Source organism: Vidua macroura, chromosome 6 (assembly GCF_024509145.1).
Source record: "Vidua macroura isolate BioBank_ID:100142 chromosome 6, ASM2450914v1, whole genome shotgun sequence".
Classification (NCBI taxonomy): domain Eukaryota; kingdom Metazoa; phylum Chordata; class Aves; order Passeriformes; family Viduidae; genus Vidua; species Vidua macroura.
Genome location: NC_071576.1, coordinates 9,171,352 through 9,181,286, shown reverse-complemented (window position 1 = coordinate 9,181,286; position 9,935 = coordinate 9,171,352).

Here is a 9,935-nt window from a genome sequence, read left to right as displayed (position 1 = left end):
TCCTAGTGTGGAAAAGGGGTCTGTACACTGCCAAGAAGTGGCTTTATCTTCAGTTTAGTAAGTCCATGCTGGTGGTTAAGGATGTTTTTTCCTTTACAGTATAAGACTAACCTGAGTCTGACGAACTGAGGCTTGATTGTTGAAAACAGGAAGCCCACTCAGCACTTCCAGAGATTTATGAACTATTTATAAAGCTTACTAGATTAATCTCTGGAAAGGAAATTCTTTGAACCTTTACCCTAGGTGGAATACTGAGCCCACAACTCTGTTGAAATTTTCACTCCCACCAAAGTCCATGTCCCATGCAAGTAGACTCAAGACATCTTGGCTCTGCTGAAGTCAGAGGCTATTTTGACACTGAAGGTGGAATTTCACCAGTACTCATCAGAATGAAGAAGCTCTGCCAACATATTACATCTGAGCAAAGAAGATATGAATGGACATTAGTTTAGTACTTGATTGTTGTCCCATTGCATACAGGAATTGCCATAGAATCATAGAATCATAGAATGGTTTGGGCTGGAAGGCTTGCAGGTCCTCTATTTTCCCTGCTGAAGTTCCATGACTAGTCAGATCGGGGCTCCCCCACATAAAACTGTCCATGGCCCTGGCATTTATTCAATTACTTCAGAGAAAGCTCAACCCTTCCTTGAATGTTCTTAGAAATATGTTTACAATAAGGGAGGGTCTGGAAAAGTGCTATACTTTAAACAAAAGATTGGGAATTTAGAGAAAAAAAACCCTGCTACAAACTGCAACAATGATGGATGAAAAGTTACCTTCCAGAAAATGTAAATTAAAACAAATTTTGCCATATATTCATGGCAGTCTGCTAAAGGCAAAAACCTTCTTTTGTCCACCTGCAAAACAGGTATAGACTTTCTGGGCTCTCAAGGTATTACATATTTACTCTACCAAAGCAGCCAGGTGGGGTAACCCTTCATAAAGACCCAGTGACAAAATGTCGGGTGTGAGCTTGGACAAAATCCTTTCTCTGCTGAAGAAAAATACAACAGTTTTCAGAATTCTGGCTATTTGTGGAAGAAAGCATGCAGAATAGAGACGAGAACTCTTTCAGTTGTTATAATAAAAAAATTAAGAGGCTGAGCAATCCACAGAGCCCGAAATGTTGAGTTTATAACAGCATTTCTCAAGACATGTCATAGAAACAAAGCACCACAAGCAGTATTTTTGTCAGACAGGGAGTAAGGTCAGGATGTACTTGGATTCGAAACCCTCCAGGGAAAGTCAGTGTCTGTAGGGAAGTCTTTACTCTCACTCTAGTGGAAGAACATGCACTATAAATCTCTGTTCTGACAAAGTGAGCAAACACAGGCATTGGGCTCAGTTCTTAAATAACACTGTAAGCCAGTGCTAAACAGCAGCCCAGTGTATTGCTGGAAACTGCACTATGGGAGGATCAGAGCTACTGACTTCTTGCTTAGACACTTTTTTTTTTTTTTACTTTGATGCACTTATTGCTGCTTCCAAGTTGGGTTATTAAGGCATCTTTGTCTTGCACTATAAAAGAACTGTAGTAACTTCCCAAAAAATAATCTGTAGTGCAGTGCAAATCTTTTGAGTCTCATTCAAATGCTCTCATCAGTGGATGAGACATCTACCCCTCTTCCTCCTACTGCAATGAGGAAATTATCTTCCTGTACTGTTGCAAAACATTCATAAAATATTGCTCCAGTGACCCAGCTTATGGTCTTACCTTAGGATCTTTCTGGACAATTTAAGATGGGAAGGCAAATGAATGGGTGTAATTTTTTAACCAAGATACATTTCTGAGCAACAATAAACTGTAGGTTTTTTTGCATTTCATCATAGAAATCAAATTCAAATCCAAATAACTTCATCACTTCTTTACTGGCTCACTGATTTCAGGGCTGCTTCATCAAAACTATATAACAGGCTCTAAATCCAAATTTTCGAATGCACATGGAGCCAATTTGAAAATCTGAGTATACCAAGGCTTTTAATTCTCCCATGTGGCGCATTTAGGTTAGTCCAAAGGAGATTCTGAACTCGGTAGACTTTCCGGAGGGTTTGAGCTGATGTAATCCTGCCTCTCTGGCAGTAAACTCATGTCAGAATGGCCAAGCATTTACTATTATATTCCCTGCCAGCCTTCAGAAATGTCAGTACACCAGCTCAAATTCCCTGTCAGCACTGTCAGCTGCTGCTGGATATTTCCAAGGCAACCACAGGGGACCTGAGACAATCAAGTTACTGCAACAGGAAGCCTCACTTAAGCCTCTGTATATCTTTCACTACTGAGATGGACTTGCACCAGTTTTGACTTGTACCCTAAAGTTTCTGGTCTCTTGGGTACCTCTGTCAGGTTTCAAAAAGACTGCTGTGGTCACTATGTTTATTTTGTTTGTTGCCAATCTGGAGTGCTGCAGATAGCACACATATGGCAATGATGTGGAAATTGTTATTAGAAATTGGTGGTAACAAACTTCTTTGAATTTGAAGTATTTTCTTTCATTTCAATATAAAAAAAAAAAATTCTGCATGCTCTATATTTTTCATTTTTATTGTTGCACTTTGACTCCTATTTTACCCACTCATATCTGTACTATCTTTTTCTCTGGAGAACAGAGAGGGAGGAAAAGGTCAGAGCATTGGACTAGTTACTGTAGAGAATTCATTAAAAAATTGAAGTGAATCTCATACTTTCCTTTTGACCTAGGCATTAATGATGCTGGTGGGAAATCAGCCATTCCTAACATTTCAGTTTTTCTGATTTTTACATCCCTTTGCCTTTTAAAAAGAGTACAAGAAAGGCTATGGAAAGTCCAGTCAGAGCTCCACCAAGCCCAGTGTGTGGTCAGTGTCCACCAGCTCCTTGCACATGAGCAGGGAGGGGGGAAATACTGAGGTCACTCTGATCTGTGTATCCTGAGTAGTTTCTAGTTTTATGTTTCAGATCTGTGGCTCAGACACCTTTTCCCTGCATTTTTTTTTTTTTTTTTTTTTTTTTTTTTGTCTTTTGACATCATTTGGCTTCTTTTTGTTTTCCCCTCCTAGGTCTTCCTTTTCTGGGGAGGTTTGTGAGGTTTCCCTAGGGCTGAGTGGCAGATCGACAATACAGGCAATGGTGGTAGAAGATGTTGTTTAGAGACAGTGTGAGGGACTGTCTGCAGCACTCCTAGTTGTGCACTGGCAGAGGGGAAGGATTGGTCAGCTGTTTATTTGCATTTCATAGCCATCAATGGATTTTCCCACCAATTATTGATAGGTAGCACTTCCTATCCAGGCACAAAGAACTGAACAAGTTCAGGCAGGTTGTTCAAGAAACTCGTAATCCATCTGAAACATCAACAATTTGGCGTATGTACATATTTGAAAGCTGTAAGCCTCCTTGTCTAACTCCAGATGGTGAAACATGCTTAGAGGCAGCAGATGTTTTACCACAGGTCTCCCATACAACTTTGTCTGCAGCCATGCTTGACCTGGTGCCTGGAGCTCAGTGCAGTGCTGAAGCTGTAGCTCCAGCTGATGAGCAAAATGCTAAATAGTCCAGTGTGGGCCCACTAATTTTCATACAAATCCAGCTGATGCACAGGCCTCACCTCACCTCATCCTGCACCACCCCAGATCCCAAGCTGTTTCTAGATCCTAATCCAAGCCACTGAAATCTTCCTTGAGTTGTGGTCTGAACACAGTGAGTGATTCCTTTCTTATATAAATGGTTGATTCACTTCTTATACACACACCTGGGATAACTGAGACACTAAAAACCATTTTCTTCTGGTATTTGCATCAGAGTAGGGTCCAAGTTAACCTGCCTCACTTGTGTGTTTTCCTGTACTGCTCCAAAACCTAGCAGGGTGAAGGAAATACTGCACTGAAGTATAAGGGATGGTAAAGGAATGAAGTAATCTGCTACATTACCTTTGGTGCTAGAGAGGATGTGGAATGAATGAGATTTTAAATCGACACAACACAGAGTTTTGTCTGTACATGTGGATGGTGCATTGTCCAGTTAAAAGCTGTTTCTGATCCCTGCTACATGTTGTATTTCAGCTGTGCTTGATACATGGGATTGCTACAGCAGGCCAGGCTGTATTAGCAGCCAGTAACACCAACACTACACATCCTGATTAGAAGAGTGCAGCACATTTACAAGGACAGAAATGTCATCTCTGTTCTGTGATGTAGTGAGCTAAAGGGCACTTAGGAATGAAGTACTAATTTAAAAAGATGGCTTGATGTATACTTTTATATTAACCCCTGCTGTGAAAGACATGATCCTAATAGTGCCCACTCTTACCAGAATGGGATTTGCATGAGGGCTTGTAGTGCTACTGCATTCTTCCTTTCCAGATAGATCTGCCAAGGATGGGTTTGATGGAGGGTTTAGTAAGGATTTTGATACCTGGCTTGCACCAACACTTGTCACAACAAACATGTTATCTATGGCAATGGAGACCACAGAGAAACTTGCTTTCTGTCATTCTTCCAAGCCTGTGAAATAGAGGTCTCAGTGCTTACCTTTCTCACAGGGAGAACTGCAGAGTTCATGCAGCACAATCACTTAGCAGCAGCAAGCTCAAGCTTTTGAAATTCAACACTAAATTCTTAGCTAGGCAGTGTTCCTGTTGCACTGCTTCAGTGGGACTTTCTGCTGAGCAAAGAGCACAAAGTCAGATCTCAAGTGTTTGCACCTCACATGACACTTCATGGCACAGGCAAGGAGAAAAACAACAGTGTAAAGTCTTGCCATTCAGCTCGTACCGTGAAACAATTGCAGCCACAGGTTTTTTTGTGTGATTTACCTTTACACTGCCCATCACCTCTTTAACCTTCCTAAATATCTAGCATCTTCATTTATGAAATAAAATCCAGCATTTTGACTTCCAGGTGGAAATGCTGATTGTCTCACAATCCCAACAAGGCAATTTTCATGAAAGAAATATTTGGAGCCCAGTTGCTTTGTCCTTTCCTGCATCTTGGCTGGAGTTTGGCACTGCAACTATTACAATGCTCTTTCAGAGATAGATATGGTAGGAATGAGTTATCAGCTGCTAGCAGATAATAGGAAACATGCAATTTGTTAAATGTGCATGGACTGTGTGTAAGAATCAGACCACTCTGCCCACTGCTGCTGTTGGGTGACCAATGACTCAGCACCAGCTGATTTTGTAGCTGGACCTTGAAAGCAATGGTACAAAGATGATGTCCTGCAACTACAGCTGACTGACTTGCTGTGTACATACAGAATTGCTCAGAATTAATCAGGCTGGATGGAATCAGTCCTGGGAGAATGACTGCCAGATAGAGCCTTGACCAGCAGTTCAACTTCAGGAGGTGCCTGACTTGCTCCCGTTAGTAGCCTGAGGGCAAAACTTGACCTGAACTGTTCAGGGATGGAGGCAAAACAGTTTTTATGCCCAAAGAGGTGCTTTGGTGATGGGAAAGGCCAAAGAGAGGTTACCTTTATGAGCAGGAGATGGATATGAAGTGATTGGGCATCCCTTTGCCTCCCAGAGTAGCCTCCACACCAGCACATCCAATGTTCCCCCTCAGCAACCTGCCTGGCATAAACAAAACTTGCTGTCTTGGGGTACCTGCATCTGCCCAGGAGCTGATTCTACCTCCCTGAGCAGCCAGTCCTTGGCAATGGTTGGGCTGAGCACCAGGAGAGAAGCTCATTAAGAGCCTAGAAAGAGTCTTCAGCAAGATTTAAACACAGGAACACAGAGGGAAACACAGGAAAAATAAAAATGACAAAGTTTTTGAGTTAGTGCTGTTTTGGCAGTTGCTATGGGGACCTGCCTTTGACTGCCTGCTGATGAAAATTCCAGCTAATACAAACACCCCATAATAAGAAAAAAATTGGCTCTAGCCCCCAAAATATGAGACATCACACCCTTTGAACTCAGCTGTGGTATATGGACAGGTATGCCAGGGGCTGAGTCTTTCTGAGTTGCCACAAATTGAGAACATAAACCTGTGGTATTTTGGGTGGGCAGTTCATGTGCAGCCTGCCTATAGCCTGAGTCACAAAGAGCCCATGTACAATTGCTGAGGTGCACTCCTTCTGCACACTAAATACAGGGCAGAACTGTATTCATGAATTCACTTTTCATGAATTGTGTGTTAATGCTGCAAGCCACTCTGCGAGTGGAGTCTGTGTAAAGCTCCTCCATCGGCTGCTTCCAACAGGGAAGCAGCAAAGCAAAAATTCACTCGAGGCTTTCTCACTAGGTCAGGCAGCAAGAAAAAAAAATCCTAAACAATGTATCTGCAATACTTCAGAGATTCATATTCTCTTCTGTCTCCCTCACAAAGATGAAATTTCTAAGGAGTAAATGTAAAGCAACTTTACACTCTCCCAGCAGGATTGTTATGTTCAGGGGTGAAGGAAGCTCTATTTTCTAGATTTTACCTTTCCAAACTTGGCAAATAATGGTCCCACATCAACCTTGATTTTTTTTTCAAGATATATTTATTTATAAAGGCCAGATTATGAATGCTGCACCAGAGTATTGAGGAGTTCAAGAGTATCTTGCTCTGGTCCTGACACCTCTGCAGCATACTGAGGTTAAATCATGATTTAAACTGAAAAATTATCACACCTTGAACTGTGTTGGTTTTGCTTTGTTTTTCTCAAAAAATGAGAAATAAATAAGTAAAAAGGTGAGGTAGCCCCCCCTTTCATGGGATCTTGAAACACCAAATTGAAGGCATGTGGCCAAGTGAAGAGGGTCATTGAAGGACATTTACAGCTAAAAGTTTTGAATGGATAAGAAGAGTATGAAGAGGATAATAAAATGAGTGAGAGAAGAAGAGGTTTGAAAAATCAAGGTGAGAAATACTCCTTCTTAGGAGTGTTAGATGTGGCAGTCATAAAGCAAAAGCTAAATGTTTTGTGAGATGAAACCTTAGGTGAATGACTCCAGCAGTCCATGAGAGTTCATGTGCTCTGGTTGTCAGTTCCTATAACCTGACGACAGAGTTCTGGCTAGCTGTAAAATCAAATTAATGTTACTCTCTACCTTCCACAGGTACAAAGTTACTGAGTTTCTTGAAAGCAGCAGAACTCATGGAGAGCTTAGTGTCACAGCAGAAATGACCCTGCCCTGGGATGTTCTGGAACATCCAAAGAGGATGGAAGGTAGTGCCACTATGGAACTACCAAAGAGGGTGCTTTGCCTTCTCCTCCTATGGAAGAGGCATCCCATCCTTCCTATCCACCAAAAACAAGTGCTCAGCAATATCCTGAATCCCAGCTAAAGCACAGCTCTCTGGCTTCTTCCATTAATCAAACTGCAGGCTGTATTTGGAAGGTTTAGCTGACCTCATTGAATGAGCGGATATTTTTTGACAGTAAATAATTTTGGTTCCTGCGAGGATTTTGCATGCAGTTTTATTTTAAGGTTGGTTGTCCAGCTCTAGCCAATGCTGAACAAACAAGCTGTCTGTCTATGTAAACAGTATCAGGGATTTCCCTCTTCCGCAATAACATAACACATGTACGGCAGGTGGAACTTTCTGTATTCCACAAAAATGATAATTTAATGTGATTTTCCACCAGAAAATGGAATCCAGGGTACAAAACAAGGATTTTCATACTATTTTTGAGCATCTGGGAACTTATTAGATGGCAGTGCTGGAACCCTATTATTTTTCACTCCAATTCTGGACAGCACATTTTGCTAGACCAACAAATATCAGCAATAGGCTAGACCAAGTGCACATGGAGGTGAGAACTCCAGAACCTCTGTAGCTCAGGTTAACCTTTGCATTGAGGCAGAAAAATAAATCTGAATGAGAGCCTACCTGAAATTTGGAAAAGTGTGTACTGTGTGTGATATATCAGAACAATGTGCTGAGAGTATTGAACTCCCCATTGAGGGTCAGGGTGGCATATCTTTATTCACCTCCTTTGCCAAAAGGAAATAACTTCAGCACAGGCTAAAGTGATTTCTTGTTGTCCTGCAGTGACTAGACCCATATCCTGTTCCTTTGCTGCAGAGGTGACCCTGAGCACTCCACTGCTGCACAGAAGGTCTTTGACAGATGAATCAGGAACACAAATGATGCCAATCCTGTGGCATCTAAATGAAGGAGAGGAAGTAGTAAAGTCTTTTTCTTTCTTCTGATAAAAAAACATGCTTGTTGTGAATATGATTCAAATTCCTTGTTTTGAACAGATTTTTAGCTGCTTTGAGGGGAGGAGAGATGGAACTGTTTTATTAAGAGGAGGACTTTGATATTTACTAAAGTCATTCAAGCCATATTGGGCAATACCAGCTGCAAACCTAATCTCAGACAGAATGGTAAATTTCTTAAACTGCATGTAAAAATAGTGATAAGCATTTATTTTTACTTGGCATTGAGTGTCTCTAAGCACTTTCACAGACAGGCTGGATGTCATCTGTGTCTCATCTGGAACAACTGAATATACCATCTGAAACCCCTGCAGCATGAAGCACCAGTTACTCCTTTTCTGCCAGAAATGTTAGTGGGGCCACTGATGTAGCCACTGGGATATGTTCCAGTGCTTCCTAATAAAAGAGAGAAAACTAAGCTCCCAAGACATCTTGCTTCTGGGCTAACTTGCTGCAGCCACATGATTTTCACATTTTCTGCAGAATGAATTAAATGATCCACATCGAACATCAACAACAGGAGTAACTCAATCTACACTTTAAAGAGCTGGGTGAAGCCCACGCTTCTCTGGCTTCAGGCACTGATGAGAGATAGTAAGACTTGTAAACAAACAGGAGAGATAGCACAGTTCTGTTCCTCTTCAGTCCCCTCCTGTCACTACTCCTTCTTTTTCCTGTACTGGATAATTATTCTGACTCAGGTACCTCACCTCCATTATAGCCAGAGAGAAACATCCCTATGTATTTCAAATGAAACAAATTGCTTCAGGCTACTATGGATAAATTACAGATGACTCAGAGTCCAACCACTGGATTTGGCTCTAGATGTGAATAGCAAATGCCTACAGAATTGTGGATTTTTTTTCCCTAGGTTCTTTAATAAGAATACATTTCTTCAAGAAGAATGACAGCATATGCTCATGTCCATTTTGATTCAGGATGGTGAATAAACATTGTCTGATGTGTTGCCATTTGCAGAGGCTTGTTTTTTGCATCAGGATCAGTGAGAAGTAGCTGCTACCTCAGTGTCTTCACCAGAGCTCATGGCTAGGGTTAGTAGAAAACCAATGCTTTCTCCTTGCATTTTGAATCAGATTGAAGTTAAAAAACATCAAATAAAAATCACTCATGAGGCTTGAAGCACCAAAACAAGATAGGTGAAGGCAACTTCAGAGAGATCATCCATGTCTCTGATGTGAGTGTGATCCATCAGCAGACAGCATGGAGCAGGTAATGTGCAGCATTTGATTCTCCATTCTGTAATGGTTACACAAAGGTGGGCTGCCAGGACCCTGGCAAAAACTGGACTTGACCGAAGTTCATCAAGCCCAGGAAACTTTATTAATCCACATTGTCTCAAGAAACAAATGTTTCCCCACAAAGCTTGAATTTTACCTTGAAAAATCTGGATGTATTTGTGGCTGTCTGTGCTGTACTCTTGGTTCAGAAGCAGCTCCTGCAATGATTGATTTACTTCTTAACACAAAGACACATCTCTAAAGAAAGCTTGGAATAACAATATGGTTTTCTGACACCAACTCAGGCTACAGACTTTCCAAGGCTATGGCCATCTGCTGCTCCACAGCAGTGTGAGGCCATGTCAGAGTCATCCCACAGGCACTTCTGTAATATTCATGATTATCATTATCTTCATAACTAATACCAGATTTATGGAGCTTTGAAGTTTTGCTTTCATTGCTGGCTTGGGAGAACAATAGTGAGCAATGGAGGCCTGGGGGTTTCTTCAGTTTCTTTCTTTAGCAAAGAATTGCAAATCCAAAGCCAAAGTAGTGGAGCGATTGTCAG